This window comes from Wasmannia auropunctata, unplaced genomic scaffold (assembly GCF_000956235.1).
Source record: "Wasmannia auropunctata unplaced genomic scaffold, wasmannia.A_1.0 LD336106.1, whole genome shotgun sequence".
Classification (NCBI taxonomy): Eukaryota; Metazoa; Arthropoda; class Insecta; order Hymenoptera; family Formicidae; genus Wasmannia; species Wasmannia auropunctata.
Window position 1 is genome coordinate 8,647,517 of NW_012026784.1, and position 26,653 is coordinate 8,674,169.

General features: G+C 40.6%; 1 long non-coding RNA gene across 1 annotated transcript; it reads right to left on the reverse strand.

The window, feature by feature from the left end:
- Window positions 1–23,145: 23,145 nt before the first annotated feature.
- On the reverse strand, window positions 23,146–24,233 carry LOC105455918. The gene is made up of 2 exons (XR_975178.1): window positions 24,096–24,233; window positions 23,146–23,563 (listed from the first exon to the last, which is right to left on the reverse strand). It is a non-coding gene; the product is annotated as an uncharacterized LOC105455918 (long non-coding RNA).
- Between the last annotated feature and the right edge of the window lie 2,420 nt (window positions 24,234–26,653).

Consider the following 26,653-nt stretch of genomic DNA (forward strand, 5'->3'; position numbering starts at 1 on the left):
CGTAAAGAATATCGATCTCGACGCGCGAGATTCGTCTACGCCATAATAAGACACGTACGATCGTTACAATTCATCAAACGATGACTTAATTTTATTGCCCGCGAGATTTACTGCCGCCATCGGATTAATAAAACGGTCTATCGCGAGCCCGGTGATATTTTATTAGAGACAGATACGTACGCGCGCGATCGCGACCGCGTTCTCTCCAGTGGTCCACACGGATTTCTAATTCTGTCGGAACGTTGCGCGGTAGATCATGACGGATGGATCGTGACGGGCGGAACATATTGGATAGATCATGATGGATACATCACATCGGAGATATATTCTCATTTCATGTGGCCACATATGGAATTAGATAGACCGGCGCGGCGTTTTGCCCCGGCGCGAGATTGCCGCCTTCTAGAGTACATCGATTTCCTAACCGCTCGCCCCTATTCATTCGGCGCAATCGATCTGTCTCGATTTCGCGCCGTGACCTTATACGGACACGAATCTAATCTATACGAACGCTGAATGAAATAACGAAAGAATAGCAAAATTATAAAATTATAGGACGTTATAATAATAATATTATTAAATCACTCGCGCTAAACTACTAATAAAATATAAATTCATGACGGCTAGATGTAACTGATCTGAAAATTTTTGTCGATTTCGTTATTTATGTAATCACTCTCCCTATTTCACAGTATGTTTCCTTATGACTAAACGGATTTTACATTTTTATTGCTTAACGACACGCGCGTCGACGGGTATCACTTAAATAACGTATCAAAATGATAATTACGGATCATATACGCGTGTATACTTTTTCTTCATTATTATTCAAAAGATTATTAATTTTCTTGTGTAGCCCCTACGATTTTCCGCGCCCACGATTATGCACCGTTACACAAGCCTGCTCGTGCAGAACGCCCCTCATTTTCTGCAGGTGTCCCGATCGAGAAAATCGGCTTCGCGGAACAGAGTCGTCATGAAAGTGGCGTTGGCGTGGGCCAGGCGTACCGACGCGTATTCGTCTCCCTGAAATGAAGGAGAGGGGAGGGGGGGCCACGTCTCACGACGAAGAATCCGCGAGGGAACGATCGATCAGGAAGGAGGCCTGACACTAATTGCGGGGAACACTCGGGGAACACGCGTGGTTCCAGCGCGGAACGGTCGTCGGAACGAAACCAGCGTGATTTATCGCTTATCGCCGGCTGCCTCGTCCCGTTGATTGGCTGACGAGGAGGACTCCGGTTCGGCGCGACACTCGTGTCCCTCCCTTCGATTTACGATCGGCGGTGTCCGGCTAGCATGACGCCGAACATCGTCGACATCCCGACCGGCCGATATAGCTGACCGCTTGTTGATTGGCAACGAAATCGAACAGGAATTGCTTGCCGACGGTCTATTAGCTCAGTGTCCGGAAGATGCATGTCTCGCGATCACGTACGCATAGGAGTACGCCGGCAGCGGCCAAGTAATGAGGCCGGTTTTCAGAGTGCATCGTTGAATTCGATCTTTAAGTAGCGTCGTGTCTTTACAACGCACTGACGCTACGACCTATCTATCATCGCGCTAATACATCTAGGATACTTTCGCGATAAAGTACCAATAGCATTTAGTTACGGCAAGACGAGAAAATGCCCGAGGAATCTATACTTGTAGTGACTTGAAAGTATATTTCATGTGACTTCGGCGCACAAAGGTCATACGCATATAATTATTTTTTCCCGAGAAGATTAATTAATTTCGAATTCTTGATAGAAAATACTATATGTGACTTCGTGTTATCGGCATGATTTGTGTGTTAGATCTCTAACGTCATATGCGTGGTGAGAACATAATTCTGGGCCGAAATTAAAGGTTGTTAGATTGGTTTAAATTTTTTCAAAAAGAAGACTCTTGCCACCTGCTTATTTGCAATTTAAATTCTGAAACTCCCTTAAAAGAAAGTATTATAACACAAATTCAAGGAGTAAATCTTTAAAAATATCATATTTTCTTTTTCAAATTTGACGAAGACAAAATCATAAAAAATATTTGGATGACTGCTTAGTTTAAAAATATTCTATAAACTAGGAAAATTATACCAAATCGTCGAAATATAAGATATATCACGGTGAATGGAAAGATACAGTTGCATTCTGAACACAGCATCAACATTCCTTTAGTCTTTACCGGATATTCAAATAGTTCGAGATATTCGACTGGAGAAATTAGAAACTCCCACGACATACCCATGCTCCTTTAGACGGCGCGGCGTTAACGCGGAACGGCAGTCCGACAATTTGCGAGACACGCATTCCTAAAGGTGGAATGACCGGTCACAACAGTGTCCGCCAATTTTTCTAATGCGATGCTTACGGGCACAGCGTACCTTCCGGGAAGCAGCGGTATTGTGTCCCGAGATTTTTCCCTCACCCGGATGCACTTGATGGAAAACGTAGGAGATGCACATCGCAATGCGCGACTTCATGTAAATGGTTTCCATAAAGTCACGGCAGCTTTGTTATATTTATGAATTTACCATATTTGTAAACAAATGATATTTTATAATCGTTTAGAGATTTATCGCACTTGTAATTATCAGGCTATTTATTTTTTAAAAAATAATACAAACTTAGCTTTTATGAACTACTTGAATTTACGTTACTTGCAAAATTGGTACAATTAAATTAATGTTAACACAGTTGCAAATAATCATCTTTCATTAAAGTTGCAAATTACTATCCATGATTATTTTTCGTTAAAATTATCGCAAAATTAAAATTCATGTGCACATATTTTTTATATCGATCTTTCGCCATCGTCGATTTTTCGACGGTATATACGAAAGCTCATAAAATCCAATGATATCCGTCACGATAATCTGCGAATTTCCGCTTGATCTCGTTTCTCGCATCCGCCGCGTTGCATATGAAACATAATGAAAAAAAGACAGGGAAAAGAAAAGCAAAAAGAGACTGGGTGCGATGCATAACATTATCGCGCATAAAACATTTCCGGCGACATCGGCGGAGTAACGCCGAATAAATCGTTTGGCGCGTACTCTCGAATACCCCGAGGTCCTTCGATGATCCAGTTGGCAAAGAAAGAGAGGAACCGGAGACGGGCCGAAAGTGCATGCAACCGGGACCCAATTACCTCGGCGCGCGATGCCGCCACGGCGCGGCGACGTACCGTTAGGAGGTGCGTACGTACGAACACGGCGGCCACCCCGAATCAAATTGAGCGTCGTTCCGCGAGCTGCGTCACGTCCGCAAGTGCGGAAGAGCGCGCACACGAGCCCCGATATCGGGAGAGACTCTCGACGTGAATCTGCAAGATGAGGCGGGCGGTAGGAAGGGGCGGAGGGGGGAAAGAGGACGGCAGGGCGAGGTTTCGAGACAGCCTCGAGGATATATCGCACTTCCGGGCTGCCCCCGAGGCCTGACCTTCTCGTCTCTGCCCGCGAATTCCTGCACGCCGCCGCTGCGGATGTGCAACCGAGGACTTGCGCCGCGCCGGCCCTCCCGTTTTCTTGCCGTGTGCTCGTGTTCGCGCGTTCGCCTCTTTCCGGTTACAAGCGAGTTACAGGGAAAGCTCGTTTCTTTGGATTAGAATGCGAAAGTGGAGTTTTGTACGAGACATTTGTACTCATGTAAGATATATCTGTACAGCCTACGGAGTTGCTTAAGAATAAAATTGTTTTGTAAAAACATTACGTGTGTACGCGCTAAAATATTCTAAACTATTGTTCATCTTAAACTGCTCGGTAAGATGTGCACCAAGTATAAGAATATTGTACTTAGAGTATTATATTCGTAAGAATATCTAATAAATCGACAGTATAAATATATTTACAATTAATATAATAATTCTTAAAAATAGATTTAAAATTGATTATAGTATCAAGAATTTTATTGAAAACGCGGTGCAAAAATAAAAATATGATATCACTTCAGAAGTATTGGAAATCAATGGTATTTAAGCCAAAATGTTTTGTGTAATATTTTAATCTTATTAATGTTGCAAAATTTTTTTTAAATATTTATACCTCTGCATCATTGTATAATGCAATGCATCTTTTAGTGCTTCTTTTTGCTCCGTATTGGTACACTTCACTACTCGATAAGTCATCGTAACATAATATACAGAACATTTTAATGATTCGCAAACCACACTGCGGATGCAATCGCGCTTCCGTTCTATCCTCGGGGGCCAATTCATCCTTCGGCACACATTCTTCTACGCCTGACTGTGCAGCATTAATCAAATTCTCGGCAATCGAAATCGAGGTATTCTCGTTTTTATATATATGGAAAAGAAATTTGTGGATTCCTTATTTTACCTACTTTTTTATTCAGAATTACCTTTATGCATAATTATTTATTAAAATATTTCGTTAAATGAGTTGTTTAAAATTTTTTAATTGTTAAACGACTACTCTAGGGAAAAAAGATTGTTTCCTTCTTTTTTTTAGCTATTATTATAAAACGGTTACGAACTGTGAGAAATAGAACGTGGTGTTTCGCGATACGTAGTTTTCCCGAAGAATCCACTAAAAGAGGGAACGGATTTATTTAGATTATAAACAATAATACGTGCGAAAACAATTGAACGCATTAACACGTCTCAATACTGTCTGCCTGGGAATATTTACCGTGGAACCTCACGAACTTCCACAAATCCACACGCCCTAGTGAGAATGTATATTTATACACAAAGGCTTCCGTATTCGCGAGAGAACTGAATAATGTAGTCAAAAACACGGAATCAAATGAGTGATTTAAAAAAAAAACGCAGTCTCACGAAAACCACCTCCGACGCAGTAAGGAAGAACGATTGTTATCACGATTGACTTTAATTAAAAATTTCTAACGGAACGGCGCGACGAAATGCCGAGATATATCTCACTTCCGGAACGTTTCGTGGGTCGACCTCATTTTTGTGAATTTTCGTGCGATACCGCACGGAAAGTGACAGTCTATGCCATTTATCAAGGCTCATTATTTCTATTTTTGTGTTTGCGCATTGATAATGCTAATGTCTTATTAAACAATAAATTTTATTTATATGCTAAACATTATTAATATCAAATTACACTTTGTATATATATTATAAACAAAGTATATTATTCAGTTTAGTTTTAGTATTATAATTAATTTTGATTACATATGTCATATATATAAAATCAAAATGATAATAAAATTAAGTTGAATAAAATCTTTGTTTAACTTTACTATTATTATTATCTAAAATAAATAAAATTATTTTTGAAAAATAATAGAAAGATACGTAATAAAGTTTTATTCTATATATCTGAGACCTTAATTTTGTTTATAGTTTATCAAGTTTCTTAGAGAATATTTGATCTTGTTTTATATAATAAAAAAGAGTTACGAAGCGGTGGTGACCAAAAGTTAATTAATTTATGAGGCCGCTTAATCTGATATTACTCGAATCCTGTCTTCGTCGGTAACGTTATGATAGAAATAAATTGCTGCCGAATGTTGGTCACGGATAGCAGGAGGAAGGAGGGAAGAGCCGGGTGCCCTCCAGGCGAATAAATAATCGATACACGAACACCACCTGCGAGAGGATACCTAAATATATTTCGCACTCAGTATATTCTCGGACAGCGCTCCGGCGGCATCGTTGCTACTGCAAGAAAAAGAGAGAGAAAGAGAGTGAGAGATCGAAAAAAAGGTCTCTACGTTCCGACCTCTGACCTGAACCAAATTATCGCCACTATAAAAACCACGCTACTCACCATTAGCATTCGATTGACGTTATTTTATGAGGGATACGTATAGAGGCCAAGATCGATGCCGATTGATCATTTTTTTCTTTCTCCGCATCTTCGCGCCGCAAGTTTTGTTCCGTTGCGAAATATTACGTCTCTGATCGATTGATTTGATTCTCCCCTTAGTGTATCCAAAAAAATAAACTGTAGTTTTTTTGTAACTTAAAGATTCATCGAAATCGTAATTTACCTAAATCTATTTTTTTTTTAATAAAGAAGACGAGAAATACATCCAAACATCAAAGATGTGAAAATATGATAAATACGATAAATAAATTCTTAACTTAGAAAGCAACATAATGCTTTACATTTTTAATAACTTCTTGTGATACAAATCAATCTATTTTTTAATAAACTAACATTTCTGATCAACGTTCTATCTAAATATCGTTTTTATCGAAATTGTAGCTTTTTGAGAACATATGTATTGATCAAGATTGAAAATGGAAATCCTGATAGAATGCTGAATCTGCTGAAATACATTAATTGAAGAACAAGATTTCGTTATCGATTTCACATGCAAGAGAAAACAAGGTAGAAATTCTCCTTACGATTCTGTCCCCGATCCACGATACAATCGGTCGGTCGATCGATCGGTCGGTCGATCATCACCGACGACCCGCACGCACCCGCAACTCGCAGCCGTGTAAATCCGACGAGTGGCGTGGGGAGGGTAAGGAGCGCTTTTTACGATGATGGATCGCGCGCCGGTCGAACCGGACGGGAACGTCGGTCAGGTTCGCCAGGTTCGGTCCCACACGGTTACACGCCGTGGGTGGGGACGCGGGAGCCATACACGTCTCCCTGGGCGCACATAAATTCGCACGAACCGCCATAAATCGCGGGTGGCGGCGCGAGAGCGGGTTGCGGGGACGTGTCCGCTTCGCGGTTTCGTACTCGCAGCTCGCGGCGGCGACGGCCGCGACGGCGGCGGCGGCGATGCGGTCTCGTTTGGGAATCACATCGGGACCGGGGTCTCGCCGAACTCCGTAGTCACGAAGGCATCCGGTACACCGAGACGCCGCGCGCCGCGCCGCGCCGCGATCACCGAACCGTTCCTTCGACCGGTTTGCATCTCGCCGCGAATATGAATGAAAGCATTCTTCGGAGCGCAGTGCATTTACTACGGCAATTATCGATCGATGCGACGGACCGCATCCTGGATTTATTGCACGCGGAAAAGTCCGGATAAAAGAAAAAATTAAGCATTGTTGTAATGACGGGACTTTTTATCGTATACGATAAAAAGTATAAGAGTATCTCAGATGCCTTCATGCGATCAATATAAATTCGATTAAATTAAATGATCAATGCGTGCGCGCGCATACGGAAACGCGACATGCAATATCCATGATGCTTGTTTTTATGTATCAAAAAATAAATAAATAATTACCGTTTTAAATAAGCATTGCTGTTAATTTAATTAAAATTTGGATTCAATTAAATCAAAGCATTAAGCAATCGTATATATAATAATCTACTCATAATATGTACGTTTAAGGAATACTAAAATAAATTGCTTTATATATATAATTTATATATAAAATTATTTGTTGTACTTTTAATAATATATGCTTATTTTTTATTTTAATCTATTCATTAAAGCTTATATATTCTTCTTCTCAACATATACATGATTTTATTCATTAAAACAATCGCCATGGCTAACATCGATCCATTTAATATTGTCGCCGATACCACCTGTAGATCCATGAGCCAAAAATCTACCATTCGTAAATCAAGGCGTTCATGAGAAATGCGACGTCGGCAAAACCGTCTGCCGCTCTTCTGCTCGCAAGTAGAAATAACTCGTCGAACCATGAAAAGGAGTAAAGGAGGTGAAGCCCTGAGAAGGGTCCACAAGGAGAGCAACGGCCTTACATACTCGTTGGCCCACTACTTGTACCCCCACGATACGCGTTCCGCATTGATATTATTTCATTAACTTTTTGCCAGTCGCCTCGCTTGTTGGTATAGTGGTTCGATCGTGGCCGCCGCCGCCGCCGCCTCCTCCTACAGCTACTCCACCTCTTCGTACTCCCCTTCTTGCCGTTGCTCTCTCGCTATGAAACGAGGGATCGTCCTTTTCCTACCTCATTCTCTCCATATCTTTTGGTAGACTGCACCTGCCATAGATGTGTTTCACGGAAAGAGCATGTGATTTCAAGTTACAGTGACTAATGTCTAATAACTGTTGTCTACACAACTTCAGTAGTGTAGAATAAAAAATTAAAATATAAAATAAAAAATTCCTGAATTATTTGTAAAATTAATTATTGCTCATATTTAAAATTAAAAATAGCTTTTATATATTACACTCTTCTCTTAGTGGTATGTATAATACTTCAAAACTGAAGTACATTATTAATCCACTAACAATTTCCTCTAAAAACAATCGCGGCAGTTATATAAAATTAGTTGATCTTGAATAAATTTACAATTAAGATTACATCAAGGCCGCTTTTCGCGATCGTATCGCTCTGTATATAAGTGGAAAATTCACGACTGATATATTGTATAACTAGTTTTCACACATGCGTGAGTGCAGTAGAACAACGTAATGCGATAGCCAGAACTAATCCCGGCGAGCTCGGTCACCCGCTTCGCTTCCTGCTCCGAGTTACAAAGTGTGGACCGCGAGTCGCGCGGAGAAAAAGAGGATCGGCGCTTTATTAACGAGGCGTTCCGCAATAAAGCGGGACGCGCGAGCGTATTGCTCTCGTCTCGGGTCGAAAGAACCGCACGGGGGCCGTGCTGTTATCGGACCGATCTCCCGAACGGTTCCGCGCGAGAGAGTTCCTCCTCGCGAGAGAGGCGTGTTCGGAGGGCACGAAAGGGGTGTAGGTACGCGATACATTCGTTGCTCTTGCCCTCTCGCCCTCTCGCGTCCTCCTTCGTACCCGATCGATCCTTCCCCTTACCCTCCTTTTTTTTCATATCGCGCAATCCTGAATCTCTCTCTCGAGCCGTAACGCGCGATCTTTTGTATATTTTCGGCCGGTTTTTAAAAATGAAGAAAAACGAATAACGTTATCGGATTCGCATTCTAAAGATTCGAGGAGTCGATATTCCATAACTTGCGATTTCTTACAGCTCATCCATACGACTTACTACGTAAAAATTAATTGGCTGATAAAATTCGTCCTCGTAAAATTATATTTAAAATGTTTTGGAAATTATCAAATACCTTATGTATACACACCCACGCATACATATATATCATCGTTTTTACAACAAATCTCTTATATAACAAAATAAATTATTTTGTAGTTTGGTATAGAACCATTGAGTTTTACTTCAAAAATTCTATAAAAGATTTCCATAGAGAGAAAGCCACGTTCGCGCGTATCGTCTGAAAATACTGTGGTACACATAATTTATCTCTTATCTTCTACCGGAAAATTATGATCTCTCACATGGGCGGTTTCATAAACCCGCGCCACGCGCGCTCCTACGCGTCTGAGAAGTGCGCTTAGAATGCGCGCACGTTCTCTCTCTTTCTCGCAGGTGCTCCGGTGCAGGTATGCGAGGCCCGTGAATGTTAGGAAGGCGCAACGGGTGAGCTCTTTCGCGTATATACGTGTGTACACCTCGCAATTGCAATGGACTCTGCATTAAACATAAAGCCGAGCCCCCCGCAGGAGCGTGCGAGGCGGCGATCTCGATAAAAACCAGTCCCATTTTCCGCGCATACAACCGATCTGACGCTCCACTATGGTATCGCGGCGTTCCCGCTTTCGTATCCCCTGAGAATTTCTTTCTTACTCCTTCTTAGCTACCGCCGCCGCAGCCGCTGCCGCCGCCGCCGCCTCCCCCGTTGCTCCAATGCACGAGCTCGTTTTATAAACGCGGCGGACGTAATAAATCCTGCCGCCGCTAATTCTAGCCCGAATCATCTCTCGTCCTTTCCCATCGTAACGGAACGCATATTCACTATAGTTAAGATCCCTGCTGCTTGTGTTTACCAAAGAAATGATCCAGCGCGGGATTATCTAATTTGTGAAGCGTATCCTCAATGACGTACCATTAATATCTCTCGATATCTAAATATATTTAATGATCATGGGAACGAATGGTAAAATAATTAATAAATATCTGTACCTAATTAACATAATTGAAAATGAGTAAGGCATTGCGGTATTTCAGGAAGAATATTTCTGGCGGAGTCTCGACTACACGCGCAAGAAATCACAATCGGGGAGAAAGACGGAAAAAAAGGGACGCATTACGTACGCATTCCACGTGAAAATTGCACGGAAACCATCCCGAGTTCCACAACTTTATTCCGCGTCACCGCGCGTCTTCTGCGCGCGGAATTCCGCGCAGCTCCCGCCTGGCCAGTATCGGCGTAGGATATCCTCCCAAGTGGGCACGATGTACTGGCGCGGAGGCGCATATCGTGCCACACATGGACGACGCAAACCCTTTTACGGGCTAAACGCTCGTTCTGAAATGCCGATTCCCCTCGATTGGAACTGTGACAAAGCCGCGCCGAGCGTTGTCCACTTCTTGTCGATGCTTACGCCGGTAAACCGACGGGTGTCTACCGAGAGATGGACGACAATGGATACGTCCTAAACGGTTTGGTGAATGCGCGCTGGAGGTGTTTATGGAAAGCGTAAGTTAAGGATGCGAAACCGAAACTTTACTCTTCCATAATAATGAACAGTACCAGTCGAATCTTTTTTTCCAATCTTACAAGGATATCGAAAAATCTTCGTAATATTTCGTAGAATAATGAATGATCACGTAAGTATATTATAAAGATTCGGCAGTTCACTCATGTCGAAGACGCGAAACGCTTATGCCGTGGTCATAAATATGTTTCTGCGAATATAGTCGCCAGGAATGCTGTCGCGCTAATCCACGAATCGCACAGTTCGAAGCTAGCTGGTTTTATTAATTGCGCGAAGAGGTAATTCCGATGTTGTGCGAAAGATGTATAATAGCCGACACACAGTCATCTCAGCTACCGGCGTTTCGATGCGCTAATACTGATTAATCAACACACATTCGCGTCGAGTGGCAAGTATATACGTTTCGCGCAACGGAATGTCGCAAGGATTCGCGAAAATCGCGTAGGCGATAATGCCACTTCTCGCGGCGGGTAATGCGCGTGCGGTTGCGTCAGTAAGGAGTAACGTATATGTAATTTATTAGCGTCGGGGAAAAGGCGAATGATTCGATTTATTCCGCGCGGAGGCATTCGCGGAAAAGTTATAGCGTTTAGACCGCTCAATGCATACTGCCCGCGGCGCGGATAGTCTAAGGGCTATTAGGACGGAGAGAGGCTCCCGTTACGCGAACATCAACTATTCGAATGTTTTATTGTGCGAACGATCTATTACTAAAACGATTTGCAGAGGTATCCAATTTAAATGCAAAACACTCCTCCGCGGCACATTTTTTTTCGCAAATATAATATGCAATACAAATTCCATCAAACTATCTATTATACACAAGGGACGCAAAGTTCATTCCGTTGATAATAGAGAAGAAAAAATTAGTAATAAACAATAAATTTAGTATTGAAAAGATTAAAGAAATTTAAACTGGAACTCTTTTCAACAGTTCATCAAAAATTTTTTTATCTCATTATCCAAAATTAAAAACGACAGAAAATAACATTTTAGAATACTGACGAAGAAATACAGAAGCATTTAATGCACGCGACAAAAACATGTGCGAACGTAAAGAGGAAAACAAGTAGGAGAAAGAGACGAAGATTGAAGAGACGAAGTCGCGCGCGATGCAGCCTCAGATGTTATTGTCATTTCACATTGCATAATAATAAGCCTTGATTAATTAACGGTTTGATAGATTGCTTCCAGTCGTACGGTATGGAAAATAATGAATCCGGTATACTAACTAGGAAGATGAAGATGAATTATTATAACTAGAAGAAAATGACGATAATGATGATGATGAAAATGAAAGACGATAGGCAGCTAGCAAAAGCGAGAAGAAACAATCGACATTGTATCCTCCTGCCTTTTTGTTTAATTTCATCCGCGGAATTTAATCGCAAGACCGATTTACGCACAATTCAATCTCTCGCGCGGCTCCGCCAAGTCAATAAACACGTCACTTCCGTCATGCGGCGTTATATAATAGTAGAAAACGCGCCGCGGAGGCATTGATTCTCGGCATCGCAAACAATACGATGCAAATTTATTAGCGGATTTTTCTTTTAAGGCCTTATTATGCGACCGGCCGATTGCGAATGGGCCAACAAGGATTCCTCTGCCACCGTGCCGTAACGTATGCCGTCGTCGTATTATGCGGAGGCCTTACCACCTGTGTGGATACGTCGATACGCATTATTTACAGACACGCAACGACGCGCGACGACGTCCGCAATATTCTCGCGACGAGACGGGCTTGCACCGCGGTTTGTAACTAATTTTAAAACGGGTCAGCAGGAGCGAGCGCGCGCGCGCGCGCCGCGCGACGATATATGATTAATGACAGACATTAAGGCAACGATAGCCGCGCTTTAACATAAAAGACAATGGTGGCCACTAACAGCCTCGCACGTTTTCCCTAATGACCATTGACTGGCAAGAGTTTCTAAGGTGCCACCTTTGCACGCGAGACACGGAGCGTGGCTCGAGCGCACAAAACTCGTTGCACCGGCCGGACTCTCGAGATCTCGGCCGGCAATCTGTTCGTGTACACAAATGACACGTTAGACGACGGAGTTAAAACAGCGAGTTCAACTATTTTACCCTCTCGTTGCGCATCTTACTTCCAAGAATTGCTTTACGCCTACTTGTGAAGATTACACTAAAAGCAAGCCTTTGCAGAGCGTGTATTGAATTGCAAAAATGGATTATAAAAATTAAGAATATAACTTACATTATTTATCAGAAAATTTAAATTACCATTTAATATAGTATATTTTTTTACCCAATTTTTCCTAAATTTCTATTTTACATTCAACGTTATTTGAGCTTGGAATAAAATTAAAGAAAAGCAAAAAAAAATTTAATTTCCAGAATTCCAGAATTTTCAGTATTAAATATTTGTTTATATGTAATATTATATTATATATGATTGGTGTTTCATTAACATTTATATCTAAATTTTACGAAAAAACTCGTACACTACAACTGTAATCCCCTGTACTCATAAATATATTAAAATTTTACATTTCAATGTTGAATCACAACAATAAAGTATAAAAACTAAAATGCATTGTCTAAACGAATTCTCCTAAACGAGTAATTTTTATACTACGGTATTCGCTCTTATGTACAGTAAAAAAAAACCGCCACCCTTCTTCGTCCATGGTGTACCCCATGTAATTAGGTGGCCATTTAGAAGAAGGCGATCGCCGTAGAAACGCGGGTGCTCTGAGCGTTAATGGGAACCGTCCTGGTCTATCATTACGCGTAATACGGACGTGTAATACCGGCTGGTACCTCGCACATTCGTACACACGTGTATACATGTAACGTGCACTTAAAACGAACGCTGCCTGCCGCTACGGACGGGAAAGATGCGCGCGGACGAGAATGGACAAGCTATCGCCGCTGACATCAACAACATCCCCGGGATGATGGGCACCACCATGTCGCTGTTGCACAGTGACCCAACCCATGTGAAATTGCATATATCCAAGATCTGATTCATGTTATTAAACTATCCGCCTGTTACACTTGTGATAAGTGAATATAGCTATATGTCGAATCTGGCAAAAATAATGAAAAGCGAAGCACGAACAATGGAATATTCGGAAAAGCTGGAGACAAACGACAATACGCATAGCGATGTTAGTTTCTCCTTTATCATTACGTTACTAATTGCTAAAATTTTTAATAAAAATAATGAATTTTTTTAAAATATAGAATAGGACCAAGTATAGTATTATAAATATAAAAAATAAAGCGATACTTTTCTTTTATAAGTGCAATACTTCATTTTGTATTCGTCGTTTCGATATGACATAATAAAAGAAGAATCGAGAAAACACCTTTTTTTTTATCTACACAATATTTTATTAATTTTTTAATATTTTTAAATCGTAGATGTAAATACACATGAACAGAGATTTATTTTGAGGAAGACAGACGCGTGAAGAATTCGCCGCTATCTCGGGAAGACGAAAGCAGAAAGACGGAACGCGGAATCCGAGATGGCAATTTCCAGGGGATTCCGAGAAATGCAATATTGTTACCATTAGCATTACCATTCGTACCGGGCGCGAGCACCTTCTCGCGCGAAGATGATTGTCCACCGGCGACGAGTGCAAGAAGATCCGCGGAAACCAGCATTATGTAATTGGCTAAGGTTTTCATTAGAAACTATTATGAGCTACCGCTGCCACGGCTGTCGGCCGGTAACGCGAAGAAACAGAATTATCGTGGGGCTTGAAGATACGAATAAGTCCGGCATCACAGCCGGCATTGTGGCAGACACGGTGGGGTTCCCCTCGTCGGCTGTTACATTCAACCATCAAGGTCGCAATTTTCTAGTACCGTTAAGGCGCTATAAATTAATTATCCACGTGCGTTTGCGCCGGACCGGGCCAGGGAGATTATAGTTATCATGCGTTTTGTGTTGTGTTTTATCGTATACGACGGAACGCAGCCTCTTCCAGAGGCACTCAAGTCAGACTGTAGCCAATGCGACATGTGATTTGTTGACGTTGCTATGATTCACTCCGCTACGTTCCATCGATCAATTACAAGAATTTAAATTTCTTGATTTCTAATTTAACCACAATATACAGTTACTGTCCGCTTGAATTGATAATTCATGTCTTTAATTGTTTATGATTCAAACAAATGCACTCTGCGTTACAAATTTCTTCTATTATAAGTAAGTACAAATTGGTCAAATTTTCACTTGATTAATTCTGATCTTTTTTTGTGATACTATAGTATTACAGACACGCGTTATTTAATACTTTTTTCCTTTTTACTATATTTATCATTACACTATTAACCTAAATACGCATAACTGTCAAAATATGCAATGACAACAAAGTAGCGAGAGAATCAGCATCACGGAAAGAGGCATCAAACATATTAATATATGACTATCGATTTAACATACTTTTTTTATAGCGAATTCGATTGAACGCATTAGTGGACACTTTAATGCCCGTTGTATACAGACTGTACACTTCGTGTAAAAATAATACCGAACTTAGTTCAAGTTTTAAACAGTTGCTTGTAAGTTGCTCTACAAGACTTATGTATAATATTTAGAAAAACGAATAAAAACTGCATAGATTATTTTCAAAATCAAGACTTGCGAATGGCATAATGTTATTATTTGGATAGTTTGCATAAAATAGAGAAAATTATTTTATATTTTCTATTAGCCGGCGGATCGCAAAAAAAAATAATTGACGGCCCGTACATCATTGATATAATAATCTCTAATTCAAACAGAAGGACAAACATTATTGAGCCAACGCAGGATGACTTTGTGTATATTTGGAATAACATTAAGATTATAGATTTATAAGCAAAGTCATCCTGCGTTGGCTCAATAACGCTTATCCTTTTAATTGAATCTTTATTCTTAAGAGCCTTTGACACACTTAATTCTTTTAAATTTAATCTATAATTCTATAATACTAATTTTTTTATCATCATTAGAATGTCAAATTATCACAGTAATCATGTATAGAAAAGAGCGGTTATAAATTACATTTCTAATTAACCTCATAAAATCGAGGCAGACATGAGGTGAAGACTCGAACTCAGAACCGCCAATTACGAATCAATGTGCTCGCACACAGAGCCATTCGTACTCCACAGAATTATGATTTTTAAAAGAAAAAGAGCCTACTATATTATATCTTTCTCACAATGTAAGTAGAGCAACCTTTCTCAAACTGATAAAAATTCTAATGGATGCAGCTACACTAATATATTCAATAAAACGTTCGTAAGCTTAACATTTTATCATGTTATCGTTCATTCTCATCGTTGCTTCATAGTATATTGACTTTTTACAATCGTCTACTACTCGTACGTCTGAGAAACATCTCGTTTACGTTATAGGATATCGACTATTCGCATCGTATTGTTGCGCGCAATATTGTACCGCCGGAACAATATTGTACTACGCGATCAAGACGTTCCTATCGATGTTCCCGCGGCAAGGATCGAGATCTAAGGCGACTCGAGAAGGAAACTGGTAGCCTTGAATGGCCTCCTATCGCAAACACAAGGCCCGAGGCATCGAACGGCTCGCATTATCGAGGATAGAAGCTTGGCTCCCGCATGTGGCTGTCTCGTATTATCTCCTCCTCTTATTCTCTTTCGCGCTGTCTCTCCCTTTTCTCTCTCTTCCTTCCTGACGTCGTACGTGTCGCCGGAGGTACGCGCGCAGTTTATGGTTCTTGTCAATAGCTACGAACAGCCCACGAAACGCGGAAGCGTATTTATTGCCAGCCCTATGGCCCCTATTCGGATTTGCGATTGTGTTTTAACTCCCCCCCTTCAAGACCTTTGCCTTTTTATTGTGTGAACCAAAGTCAATGGTCAAAGTGCGTACGCATTTTACGATAGTATTTATATTTATCAAGTAGAGGTTTTATTGATTAAAAACTAATAGAAGAAAGAAATATCCGATGCAAGAAAAATACAATATTGTTAATAATGACATTTTGCTTCCCAGAAAAAAGTATGTGTGTATACATATAGGAATGTCAAAATAGCACGTTAATGTAATGAAAAACAAAATCATGATTAAAGAACATCGAAATTTGTAAATCCTTTTTTTAATTTAATATAAAACTTTACGTTCAATTTTTTTTATTTAGCACATTCTGTATCATATAACAAGATATTCTTTATTCTCTTGTTCTGAAATTATGCTTTGCTTCGGCTTTTTCTTAACTTCATTACGCTACCATCATTTATGAGAGCGCATAGGAATGTGTGATATGTGCAAATATACCATACGTGAGTATTTGCAGTGTATTGAGTTCAGATCCATTGAGTTCGTCTAAGCTTAAATGACTGTGCGGATCAGTCATCCCTCTGAATGCGGAATCGTGAGAGAATGTTGGATGGGCACCGTAATAAAAGTAAACAAACAGTGCGAACGAGTTGATATTTTTATCTCTTACGAAGAGAATCATCTCTATAAACACAGTTACTTTACTGTGTACGCCGATTGCACAATTGAAGAAATATCTCGCAGTCGCTTTACAGGTACATATAGAGCTATTACGTATAGAGAAGCAATTATTTCTACGCACCATTTACTCCGAGCTAAAAATTTGATGAACAACGGGCTTTTCAATCACCGTGCAGCCGGCTTGAAAATTGCTTATCGACTTTAACAACGTGCTTCTGTGCCTCGATCCAATACGATCGAAGATCGCAGATCATGAACAATCCATCGATCCCCAGTGCGTGTCACGAGGAAGAAGAAGCCATTAGCTCGTATTGTGGGAATGTGAGACGATAATCTGTGAAAACATGTATGATAATTCGTCGCGTCCTAATTAAATCTCCGGCGAGGAGAGCGGCGGAGACCGAGGCTATGAAAAGCGCCATTGTATGCAAACGATGCGGTAAGAGTGCAGCCGTAGAATTTATCAAAGCGATCGATATGAAAAACCGCAGAGGGAAGTGGCGGCTCTCTACGCGGCAGTCCCTTCTATCTAAATGTAACGCCCGAGGCTCCGAGAGAGAAACGGGTTCGCATTATCCATCCGCATTCACGCGCGCGTTTAGTCGAGCGACGTGCAATTCGTGACGGGAGTGATCCGCGAAATTATGATCACCGATGGCAAATAACACCACAAGAATGCCGGTCGTCGTTACGCGACCTGAATTACTCACTCCGGCTAATGATATTTCACTTTTTCATAAAACGGCACTTTGAAATCGCGTGATCCTTTTGTTCAGTATAACTGGTGACAATCTGCCCGACGCTCGTTAAACTTGGAAAATTAATCTACTTTAATAACTTAGGAACTAATGTCTAATTAAGTCGTTTAGGGATAATCAACAAGTTATTGCCTAGAAATTCCTGTAGCGATATTTACTACTTTCATAGCCGAAAGGCTTCGAACCATCAGCTCTCTAGTCTTCATCTTCTATACAGAGAAAACGCTCGCGACGCGTATATGCTCAATTACGCGTCGGTATATATACGCGCACGCAAGAGCCTCTGTGCATGGCGCATTATCCGCTGCTTACGATGGCTGATGGCCGGCTGATAAATTTACGGCCCTGCTCCCGGTATGCCCGGAACGAGCACAAGAGGGGAGCGGCCCCGTGTATTTACGGGTGCAAACGCTTTTTATTATCCGTACATGCGGTAGGTCACTTCCTTTCGTTCGCGTGCCCCGCGTGATTCCTGGAGGACGAGGCGGGAGCGTATCCTCTTGCCAACTGGACAATTACGCGATTAGCAGTTTAGCGCTTTTTGTTCCGGAACGGTAACGCGGTGTCTTAACGTCGTAATGTTAGGTTGTCGTGAAAGATTTGTTGACTTTTCTAACGCGATCCCCTCGGACTTAATGACATAAAAACCCAAACTTTTTAATGTTCTAAAATAAAATATAAAAATTTAACTGCGATATAAATGAACTTACAGAAAGATAGCGATTATATACATGTAATAAAAATTAATTAATTATCTTTTGGCTTAAGTATTAATTATCTTAATTATTAATTAGATATGGAAAAATGATAACGAAATAGCTGTCTGTCCGATAAAATAGCCGATATCTTCAAACATTTTAATATCGTGGTATTTAAAAAATTTAATTACCTTGTTAGTATATATCAGTTCCTTTTTTCAATCAAAATGTTTTAGAATTCAAGTACCGTGTAATGCATGAGCAAGATATAATTCACCGCAAAAAGATTTTAACAAGCTAATAGCCATCATCAAGATGCAAACCGCGATAAATGTTTTACAATCACCAGCGTTAATAGGAAGCGGCCCCGATGAGCGATCGCATCGGCAGGCACCGATAACGCACCGATAAGCCGATAATTCAAAACGATACACGCTGCGCGCGCGAGCGCTTTCCGCACGGGGATCGGCCGGTATCATATTGTTCCAATGTTAAGCGGCAATTGATGCGTTACGATAAATTATTAACGGCCGCGGTCGGCTTGTCAAGTAATGATAAATAAATTATACTGGCCGATATTTACGAGTCGCGCGCGGGCCGCAGGAGGTATATCCTACCTCGCCGTATATAATACCGTATCGTGATAGCGTATCGGCCGATAATTCAAACCGGCTGGTCCCGCGGCCGACGACCCGGAACGACGCGTCAAAATTTTTCGCCGCTTATCGGTCGCGCGCGTGCTCGTGGCGAACGCGGAGAGCAGCGCATCTCTCTCGCTGCCGCCACCAGCTCTTGCGGAAACTCGAGAGCCTGCGGATGCGCTTCGCTGAACACCCGACCGCCGCGCACGCATTAAGCGCCGAGCAATAAAGTATCCTTAATACGCCCGTCGACCGAATACATTATCGCCTTAACGATTCGGAATGCGGACTGCCAGAGGTAATCGGACGCATGCCCGTAGCAGGGAAATCTAGCGTCACTGGCGCCATGAACAGCCGAACTCTATAAGATTCAGTCCAGTGACGATTTCAATAAAATTTCACGGAAAAATATATATCCTTCCTGAAACTGAGATAAAACTCAACTAGAATGTCCATCCACTTTTTTCAATGTATTTATGCGATGAATAGTCATTGAGATTTTATCGCATCTATTACAATTATTTTATTACTTCCGTATCATTTATCTCTTAACGTAATTAAACATGTATCAAAAGACTTTTTACATATATAATATCGCGCTGAAAAAGAAAAAAGAGCGAATAAGATGCTTATTTTTTGGAAAGGTGCGTCCAGCAGGCCGAAGACGGATGGTTCCTCGGCCAGGTATCATTTGACCCCCATTACCCTCTCATTCGTTCTCTCTCGATTTCCGTCTCTTAATTTTTTCTGCCGCGCATTGAAATCCGCTTTCGAGTTTGTTCGCAGAAACCGCCGTCTGTGTAAACGTGCAAATATATCTTGCACGTAAGAGAATATATCACAAATTAAAAAGATGCATCACGTATAAAATATGTAATGTTTTTATGACCTCAATTTCCTGTGTTTTTATAAATTCATAAAACAAATAATTGATTATTCCAGTCCAAATTGATTTATTTACTTATTTATGTAATCACATATTATACTGTTAGAATATTGTTTATCACAGTTAATTCTATTTATAATTGTAGAAAATCCTTTAATCAATATGAATTACAGCATCGACCATTTCTCTCGAAAACCACCTTATTAATTTATACGCATATAAGTCGATATTGCAAGAATGCGATATTATACTAATAATCAATTCATTGTTTACATTAAAACAGTTTAAAACAAAAATTTTTAATTAAGCGCCCATTGACCCCCATTGACCCCTATTACCCTTTCGTTCGTTCCTTCTCGCTTTTGCGATCTCACCGTCTCCCCGCCCCCGTCCGTCCCTTCGTCCCGCGCTGTTTCTCTTAATTTTTCTTCGCTGGCATCGAAACTGCGCCGGTGGAAACGGGCCGTAAGACGAGCGGGAGAAAGAGCGGGACGCATATTTATTCCCAGGAGCATACACCTAGGGTACACAGATATCTCGCCCCGAGGGCGGTTACGCAAGGATAATAATTATCGTCCCGGCGTACCTGGAGAGTCGTGAGCGGCGGCGATCAAACGAGTCTGCCGAACGAGTCGCCGCCGCGAGGATGGTGGGGACGAGAAAGGAGCCTCGGGGGCCCGGAGAGAGGAACCGGGGGCCCGCCGCCAGCACCTGCCGGGCCGGGGTCCCCACGGGCACCGAGGTCGCGACACGCGGATCGATCGAGGCGAGCCGATATACCTCCGTCTTTTGTCTCTGATCCTCTTGGAGTCGCTTTTGTGTCCAGCCCGAATATATTCTCATTAATCGTGACTTCAAACTCTCGTTATTAATAGCGTTGTATAATCAATAGCAAGTGTACGTTATTTAGTCGCAACGGGATTGACCGTAATTAGTTTAGCGGTAGTAGTCCGGCGAACAAAACATTTTTTCAAGTTAATTGGCTTTTCTTTCTTAAACTCTGTTAACAAAAAATAGCTCACGTGTATTCTTCCTTGATTTTAAAGAGAGAACCTTTTAATATTATACCATTAAATTTGTATTCTTATCTCATTAGAATAATAAAGGTCTAGGAAAGTTAATTTTTATTGTACAATTAAATTGCGTGTGCATTTTAACAATTGCAATTCAAAAAATTTAATTTTAATCTTGTTTGTAACCTTGTTTATCTTGAAAAAATAAATGACTTAAGATTATTTACTGATTAACTTCTTCAACATCTAAACAGCATCGTTGCTGCTCTTATTTAAGCCTACATAGAAATCATTTACGGAAAATGTATTCATTTGTTCGAAACAATACACAACTACTATCGCTTATGCAGTTCTGACAGAGGCGCATTTGTATCATGGTTCTGCGACTTGCGCCCGAAGGACTCTCGAAAGAGCATGAGTCCAGTGACTCGGCTCGAGTGAGGCCCGTGGGCCTCACGCTGCACACTGTGGTCAGTGGCCCCCGGAGGAATAATATTCCCACGCCCGCGCAGCATCTTTAGCCCCCTCCTTACCGCATTGCCACCGAGTCGAAGAACAAGACAGGTAGAGAAAACCTATTCAGTTAAATGACACATCTGTTCCGATATCCATTAAATCCACGACGGAATACAATGCCACAATAACGAATCATTAAATATTTTCTTGCATTCTTTCTTCTTCTACGTTTTGCAATGTTCAATCGTTATTTATAAAATATATTATTCTCCACTTAAGACATTCTTAAAATCCTAAATAAATATCTCCGAATTTATAGAAAGTTAGCAGACATTCAATTATCACCTCAAAAAGTATACAATTTCGTTTAAAATTAAATAACAAAACCGTTTAAGGAACTGGACTGAAGAAACTCGATAGCAAATATAATATAGTGATATGCGAATTTTAAAAATAACGCGATGATAATTTGAAAATTACTAATAAGTATTTCACTCAATGGTAAAGCAAATACGAAGTTTCATGCGATAATAATAGAAATAAAGAGGCTGGAACGATTAACGATGTCTCGAATAGGAAATTCATAAGATTTTCTCCCGTGTTTCTAATGTACTCCTTACGCCGAAAACCACTCACGTATGCAGATAATTGCTAATAGGTAGCCGAACACACGCGCTACGATACGCTGCTTCTTTCTCGTGGGAACGTAATCCTCGTGTCACATCGCGCCCTTGGCCTCCGCGTTGCCTGATGGTGACCACAAAGTCGGCACATAAGTTGCGCTTATCACTCGCCGGAATTGTAAACCGTGGTACAACTCGACTTCCGATGTTTCTACGTCGCCGCGCGTTGCGATGGACATGCGATTAGAAACGTCTTAATGCTAGTAATTAATGTCTGCATGAACTTACGAGAATATGTCAATTCAGTGACGTATAAATTTAAAAACATTATAAGTATTTCTTTTTGTATTCGTAAGTCACAATTGATACTGAAAAATGTGAGAATTTGAATTAAAGTATTATTTGATCATATCTAACAATAAGTAATGCAAAAAGTTTCTACAATTAATTATTTTTACTAAAATGTTTTTATTTCGAGTTTAAAACTGTGCTTTTAAAGCTTACTTTTTCAATTTAATGTTAAATAAATTAAAAACAACATCAATATTTTCTTAATTCTCTTAAGTTTTTTATATCAGTAAAAAATTATTCGGTATAATTGTAACAGTATTTCAGAATAAATAAAATATCTCAGTATTTTTCCATGAACTGTTGAATGTTTGATATAAACGTTACAAAGCATGAAACTATATTATTAATTACTATGTAAAATAATTTATCAGAAATTAAAATATTTTTCATGATAATCATAAAAATTCTTAATACGATAGAAAATAAAATTTTTGCGTTTAGCATAATTAGTATTATCTCTAATATACCACAGAAAATGAGTCGGGGCAATCTTGTTGACGTATGTTTTGAACATGCCGTCGCAGGTAGCCGTTCTCATTAAAACACGTGACGAAGAATCGCCGCGGGTGACATCGTTTAGACGATGACTTTAATTGCCTGAAACGTATATTAAAATTCGATCTGCCAGGCAAGCTAGTTTAAGCCTGTTCCACATAATACATGTATATAGAGCAACATCTGGCGCGTCTTTATCAATGAACAATTTCTATAAGATACACTTGTTTAATCGTCCAAGCTCAATAACAGATTCAAAAATATAAACTCGTTAAAGAAATTTTGATATATCGTGAATCGTGATAGACTAATATATTAGGAGAGCAAAATATAATTACACATATAAGATATTTCTATCCGTTTTATTAATTTTCTTTGAAAAGATGTAGATTCAACAATTAAATTCAACTGTGTAGAATAATTATCGAGCATTTAGGTTGAAATCTCAGCCAAGTTTGTCTAATGTAACACAGAAAAACGCGTGCTCAGCATAAAACGGACGACGATTTGACAGATATACGTCGTGCAGACGCAAAAACGTAGTGACAACTTGCATCACCAATTCGTCGTCGGCTACGACAGCGAAACTCGCGGGATACGACAAACGGTACCGCCTGTTCCTGGCTTTTAATTCTCGCCGTCCAACTTGCTCGATCGGGGAGGGAGCTTGACCCACTTCTTCTTCTTCTTCATCGTGTTACCATCGTGCGACGCGCGTCGTCACATCACCGGGACTTACATCGATCGATCAGTTTAAGGAACACACCTGCGGTTTTACGCACAAGAACACTATATTGCGAAACTGCTCGTATCCGCGTATTTGTTATATATAATTTTTTTCCAGCATCTTTATCTTATTTTCAAAAGTTTATACCATGTAGTTTAATTGTATCTGCAAAGAGAGATAATATTTAAATGGAAAAAAAATCAAATCATTGCAAAATCATTTTTTCCCTTAATATTTATATATACATTGCCACATTGCAGGTATTAACAAAACCAGAATTATTTTCAATTGCGATTTATGAATTCTGAATTCAAGTATAAGACGCGCGTGTGTAGGTTATAATTTTACTATTCAGTTTCTTACGGACCTTTCTTGCGGCTTTCTAATATCAACAAATAGCTAGTTGTGAGAGCGCGAATTCGAGGTGCGGACAGAACTCGATCTGTATGAGAATATCGTAGAAGCTCTATAACGAGAGATCGTGTAACGCCCACGCGATTGTTCTGCTATATTCGCTTCTACAGACAAGTCATATACGATCGTCCCCTACCGTCCGCTTTTACGCTTGTACCTGAGAACGATGATGAAGAGGGCAACCTCCCGTGGATAGAAGAAGATCCGTTCTAACGAACGCTCCTCGTTGGATTTATGTCGCCGTTTATCAAACGTGGGATGAAAACGTAAGCGAAATGCATAATGAAACGAACTTCGGAGTGAATATGCGGCTTTCAGCAACGCGCTCGCAAAATGCGCCGTCGTTTTTTAAATAACCGCGATTGTTACGCCGAAAAAATTTTTTTAAATAAAATCTGATTTAAACCTTAAAGTTAATCCAGTACTAAATTATTAGAAAGAGAGATAATTCTATATTACATAATGTAGAAGCGACGTTTTCACATTCCCAGGCCTTATCTGCGAGTATTTCAAAAGATATAATTATGATTGCTTGAGTAAACTTCAAACACTCACGTGATAAGCAATAATTGATAGAGTTTAATCGAATTGCTTATTATCTCTTTGAACGGCGAAACGTGATGAAGTTGGTAAGGATTTATGCCGTCGCTTATAATCCACGGCGTGATTACATTAGCAATACGTCTTTATTAACCCGCTATCTACGAACTGTCCTCGTGATCGAGTGTCGGTAGTTGATTACGGGCGTGATTCTCGATTGCTGCGCGAATAAGATCCAATCTGTGGAGAAAACTCGTTCCCCGACACTCCACTTTCGATTATATGATTAAACGCGCTCGCCAATATTCACCTACTTATCATACCCGTGTCCTTTATCACCGCGCGCAGAGATAGTTAGGCAGCAACTCTCGAAAATTTATACCGTTCAGGTTCGCCGCGACCGTCGGGTGATATTAAGACGATGGATCATCGCGATTACGTTGGCCGCGTCGCGTCGCGCCCGGCGAAGTAGCGCGAGTCGCGCGACATCGTCGCGCAAAATCTATAACAGTAATATCGGATCGTATCGGCGGTGATGTCTTCCTTCTGCAGCGCAGGAAGAACGGAGTGACGAAGGAACGTCCCGCGGCAAGTAGAAACATCCGTTATGGGGAACGACTTCCCGGGGCGACCTTCATCGTTCATCAGACGCAGGAAGGAAGCTCGGCCGCGATGGGAATAATGGAGCGTTTGATTTTTCGCCCTGCACGCGCGTGATACAGCGACTTCTTGAAAGACGTACGGCGGGAATTCGCGCATTTTCATGGAGGTCACGTAGCACCGATAAAACAAATGTCCGTCTTCGACTTACAAAGTCATTGAGGCTTGTGCCGGCCATCTACCGCGCGATTGATATCACAGATAATAATAAAGGAGTAACGGTATCGGTCTCTCTGATATAGCAAAGATCGCGAATGTAAAAAGTACTGCCATTATGGGGACACGTATATCAATTTATCGACCATCTTATTTAATAAAATAACGAATGGGGCACGAAACAGCCTTCGGAAAAGTTCTCTGTTAAAAATGCAGTTACTTACTATGTATCGAGGACCCTCTGTAATATCTGTCTATTTACATAAAATGGATGTCGTACTTCTACACCTCTTTTTCGATGTTATCGTCTCATCCGAACAGTCATATATGCCCATCTCAAGCAGCACTTGCAGTAACTGACTCTCCTTGCGAGATGTCAGTTGCCAATTTTCGAATTGCGTGCTCAATCACAGAGATAAGCGTATTAAACAGGTAAGAGAATCGTGTATCGATCCAGCTTGTCGCGATCATCGGATACTATCGCGCTAATGAAAGCGATTATGACTTACGTAAGTTAAGATATAAAGTGTATACCTCACTGCTCGCGCAGCATTAAAACATTAAATATATATATATATATATATATATATATATATATTGTATATCGGTAAGATATAAGATCGCATTAGAACGCGTCTTCCTCCTTCGTGTACCGGGACGAGTGATGAAGAGAACACTCGCCAGAGAATCGACAGATCCTTTCTCCAGAGCTTCCTGGAGCGGCGATGCTCCGGCTTATCAGATACAAAGCAAGAAACAAAAGATTCTTTAGATAATTTCTTGCATGATAATTAGGAAAATTCGTAGCAATCAAAAATAAATATTATAAGGATGCAAAAGTGATGGAACAGCAATAATTACACGGGTCTGAACAAATTAATTACTCTTAAGAATATATTGTAAAAAATTAGAACCTCTTTTTTCATTAACATAATGAAAATCCAGATTATTACATACATTAAAATATCAAAATAATTCCTTTCCAATTTCTTTTCATAAAAGGAAAGCATTCCGTTGAAGTAGCATCTGTCAAAAACGAAAAAGAGAAACGCGCGAGTAAATGAAACTACGGTAACACTTATTGCACAAAAAAGTTGCATAGCTACGGATATCTCGAGAGCTTTAGAAATTGTGTTTTTCGACTGGTGCGTTTCGCAATTCAAAGCCCGACGCGGCAGTCGAGTCTTAATCTGGCTCTAATTCCACCCGTCTTCCAGCAGCCGCGGATTAACGCGGTAGCTAAGTACTAACCGCATGGATGGACGTACGTTGCCTGCTTCTAGCAGATACCTGCTCATCAAGCGGACTCGGCGGAAGCCGTCTCGCGAGTTTACATCGATTCACCCTGCCGCGGCGATC